The following is a 4,744-nucleotide window of genomic DNA, read 5'->3' as shown; positions in this document are numbered from 1 at the left end:
CATCAGCTCTCCTACATTGATAGTAGACATGTTTTAGAAAGGGGGAAAGGGTTGACAGTTGCTAAGTTCATACTGCATACCCTTTACTTTATCAAATTTCCCATTTAATTATTTTAGTGAACCATGAAATTGATGGCAAGATGCAGTAGCTGAAAAACGTAAGAAAGCAGGAAAATGCAAAATTTACTAATTGATTGCTATGGAATGCAGACAAACGTGTCTGACCCCAAAAACAATCCTCATAAGAACCACAATCCCCACTGTCTCAGATATTTCTGTGTAATTGTATGTATTGCCAAACAGTATTTTCTATTCTCTCCAGTGGAAATTTTTACTAGAAATATGTGAACACAGTGAAAGGCATTCCAAGAGGAGCAGGGTAAATGTTGATATTAGTCAGTAAGAGAAATTAAGGAGCCTGCACTTATAGCCATGTGACATTAAGGGAAGGACTGTAAAGCTCTAAATAAATCTTTACCATGACAAGTAACATGATGATGAATTGCATAGTAGAGTATATTAATATTATAAATAGGAAAAGTTTCATGATTAACTTTTGGAGAAAATAATTCAAATATATATGCACTTTTAAATTGTCTATTTTTAAATTGTATTTCTATTTCCCTTCACTATGAGAATAGTGAATTTTTCCACCATAGAATGTTTGGAAAATGTAAAAAAAAATCATCAAAATTAAATTTTAAAAAATATGAGTATTTCAACCATCTAGTAATAACTACCACTGGGATTGTTATACACATACATACACATAGATACATGAATGTATCCATGTTAGGATTATATCATATGTACAGCTTGTACAGAAAATTCTTTCATGTCATAATTTTACCACATAATATTTAATAAATCAGTAATATTTAAAGATTTTAAATTTCTGTTCTCTGGAAATAATTGAGCTTACCTTTGTGCTTTTAATATGTAACCTAAGTCTTTTAATATTTACTATTTTACTTATTTTTAAAATTTAGTGATTTTAATATATAATCTAATTTTTTTCATATTTGAGACTTAATATTTAATATTTATCTTTTTAACAATATTTTTATTTTAAGAATTTTAGATCTTTAGAAAAATTCTCACAATAGCACAAGGAATGTCTGTGTATACCTAGATAAGCCATTATTATTTTGCCATATCTGCTGCAACTCTCAGATGTGCATGTGTGTGTGTTTGTGTGTGTGTGAAAGTTTCTAAATATTTTGGAATAAGAACATTCTTTTTTGGGTGAGAAGGGGGAGCCCACAGAGGCTGGACCAGGGCAGGGTAGGGAGGGGTGGACTCCTAACCCAGCAGGTCCCCGTGGGCTGCCACCTGCCTGCCCCATCCTGACCTCAGAATGCCCAAGAGGAAGGTCAGCTCTGCAAAGGTGGGGGTGGGGGTGGAGCCCAAGAAGAGACCTGAAGGTTATCAGCTAAACCTGCTTCTGCAAAGGTGGAAATGAAGTACAAAAAGCTGGCAGGGAAGCATAAATCTGGAGACAAAAAAGTGCAAACAAATGGGAAAAGGGGAGCAGAGGGAAAACAGGCTGAAGTGGCTAACCAAGAACCCTAAGAAATCGACCAGCAGAAAACAGAGAAGCTAAAAATAAGGAGAGCCCAGCCTTGGATGAAGCAGGAGAGAAAGAAGCCAAGTCTGATTAGTATTATAGGCCATGTTGTCTCCCTTCCTGTACAACCAGAGGACTATTTTTATCAGCTACTTTGTAAATGAAAATTTTTTCATAGTTCTAGAAATACTTTAAGGAGGAGGAAATTTGACCTCATCCCATTTTTTAAGGAGTAAATACTTTTTTTTTAAGAGGTAAAATCGTTTGCTGGTTGTTTATGTTTTGGTAGAACCAGAAAATAGTAAGATATTGAATATGAGAGGCTTTGACTGTCTTTAGTGTCAGCTTAACATTCCATAGAAGGGGTAGTTTTTATATCCTATAATACAGGCATACCAAATGGCAATTTGGAGTCACCCATACACTTACTATGTCCTGAACATTTTAAATCACTTCTATTCTTATGCTTTTTGGTAGAAGTGTTTCTAAAGAAAACCACCCCTTGATCTTGGCTCTCCCTGACAGAATTTTGTGCACTGTCTTTGGTGTGGTAGTCCAGCTTTCCTAGTAACTTTGTTAGTGTGCTGTGAAAGATTGAAACTTTGATTATGTAGTAGCTATGATATTAAAGTGTAAGTTAACGTGACTTTGATGTAACAGCATATCAACTTTTGAAGATATTGGCACTTGATACTCTATTAAGAAAAATTAGCCTCCAAATTTTTAGCTGGAAAATTGTTGGAATAACTGTTTAGAAAAGAATCACAACTACAGTACATGACTTTTTAGGCTTTTGGCATGTGTGTTAAGAATTGTGTACAAATTGAAATGTCTGTGTACTTATCCTCAAACAACCAATAAAATCTCAATTATTAAAGAAAAAAAGAACATTCTTTCTCTTACGTTATCACACCTGCACTGATGTAATTTAACATCAATATAATAGTGACAACTAAATTACAGTCCATATTAAAATTCTCCTGTTATAGGAACAATAGTATTCATCATTGCTTTTGGATTGTTTGTTTTGATTCAGGATCCAATTAGAGATTATGCATTGCACTTAGTTGTCATGGCTCCTTAGTCTTCAGGAAGGAAGGAAGGAAGGAAGAAAGGAAAGAAGGAAGGAAGGAAGGAAAGAAGGGAGAGTTGCCTTGCATAATTTGTTAGTTTTGGTTTTTTTGTTTCCCTAAGATTAGATTGATTCAACTTTTTTTTTTTTTTTTTTTTTTTTCAGGATACAATACACTGCTGTCTTTCCTTTTTGTACACGACATGCCAGGGAATACAGGACATCAAACTGGTAAGTCCAACTCCCTTTCATTATTACTGATAAGCGTGATCATTATGTAGAGGCATATTTATAAGATTGCTTTGTGGGTGGTAAAGGCACTTTTTCCTTTTTGATTAACAGCCATTCTTTGGGATGATTCTATGAGAGTGCGAATGACACAAACCATTAATAGTCCATACTCCTTTGTGCCCTTTGGTTTTTTAAGCTGTTGCAAGATGTTAGCATTTAAATTCTTGAAGACGGTAACATTCAATCCTTTAGCGACTTGGCAGACAGTGGTTGAACGTTTTTCTTTTTTGTTTGTTTTTCCATGGTCTTAAAAACAATTTAGGTATTAATTGGGAGAGACTGGTTTGGAATCAGCTACATAGATCGCATTTCCGTTCAGGAGTATAGCGATCCATTTTAAATTTGCCTTTGAAATATGGCACTGAAGCCTGTGGACCAAGTCACAGGGCCGAAGTGTTCATGGAGAGGTCAGCTGGATCATCGCTCAGCCTGAGCTATTCAAAGTGCCATAAGAATAGACTCTTCCTATTCAGAGAGCAGATTCTCCTATTACCCTTAAAATAATTCTTTCCAGGATCTTATAACTATTATAGGGTAGACTGTCTCTCTGATTTATAATCTAATTAGAGCCCTTTTACTCTTGTGTGTAGGAAAAGGAGACCTGCTTCTCATCTATTGTTAAGGGCCATTTCATAGACTCAAGTCTCTTAGTAAATCCGCAGATATCCTTTTTTTGCTATAGGTCATAGAAGCGCAGTTTCATTTGCTTTATCTCATAGGGGCTATTGCCCAAACTTTTCATCAAATCTGATTGTTTTCATCTGAAATAACTCCATTTTATACTTTACAGCGATGACTCAAATGATGCCCAGAATTTTTCTAACACAGTTAGAATTCTATGTGTGTCTCCTGAGAGAAGTAACCCCTAGTCTCTTATTACCATTGTATGTTGCACAAAGAAAGAATCACATAGCTAAGATGATGCACATTTCTCAAAAACATAAGGTGGCTGCATGTTGCTGTGGGCTGAACAGATTTTGTTTTAATTTCCAGAACATCGGTTTGGAATCACTGACTTATTTTCCACACCTCTCTGATTTCAAATTAACAGGGAAATTTCATTTGTATTTTTCAATTTTCAACAGTCACACCAATTAACATGTACTGAACATTGTATTTCAGGACTTGCTTAGTATATATTCAACTCAAAGCATATTAGTTCTACAAAAATGTTTTATGTATCAAGATGTCCTTATAGCTGAAAAAGTATACCCTTTTACCACTCTCTGCCTAATTTCCCCTCCCCCTAGCCCCTTACATGTAGGTGATACCATGCAGTACTCGTCTTTATCCGTCTGGCTTATTTCACCTAGCTGATGACCTCAAGTTTTATTCAAGTTGTCACAAATGGCAGAATTTCCTTCTCTTTTCTGAAGATATAGATATATTTATACTGTGGGATATCCTAGGGAGATCAATATGCTTATGAGCCAATTATTTAATTATTTTAATTCCATGTCTTACATTATCAATTTCATGATACATAGCACATCTTCTTTACCCACTTATCTATCACTGAACGCTTAGGTTATGTCCATATCTTGACTATTGTGAATAATGTTGCAATGACCACAGGAGGGCAGTGATATCTTCAATATCTTGCTTTCATTTCCTTTGGATATACTCGGAAGTGGGATTAATAGATAATGTGGTGATTCTATTTTTAATTTTTTGAGGAACCTCCGTACTGTTTCCCATAGTGGCTGCACCAATGTACATTTCCACCAACAGTGCATAAGGGTTCCCTTTTCGTCACATCCTTTCCAAACCTAATCTCTTGTTTTCTTGATGAAAGCCATTCTAACTGGAATTTT

At 35.2% G+C, this 4,744-nt stretch overlaps 1 pseudogene; it reads left to right on the top strand.

Annotated features, from left to right (window-relative positions):
* Nucleotides 1–1,357: 1,357 nt before the first annotated feature.
* Nucleotides 1,358–1,661, top strand: LOC150013482 (non-histone chromosomal protein HMG-14 pseudogene; annotated as a pseudogene).
* The last annotated feature ends 3,083 nt before the right edge of the window (nt 1,662–4,744 follow it).

This window comes from Furipterus horrens, unplaced genomic scaffold (assembly GCF_987537825.1).
Source record: "Furipterus horrens unplaced genomic scaffold, mFurHor1.1.pri manual_scaffold_4, whole genome shotgun sequence".
Taxonomy (NCBI): domain Eukaryota; kingdom Metazoa; phylum Chordata; class Mammalia; order Chiroptera; family Furipteridae; genus Furipterus; species Furipterus horrens.
This window is presented reverse-complemented; position numbering and strand designations above follow the sequence as displayed.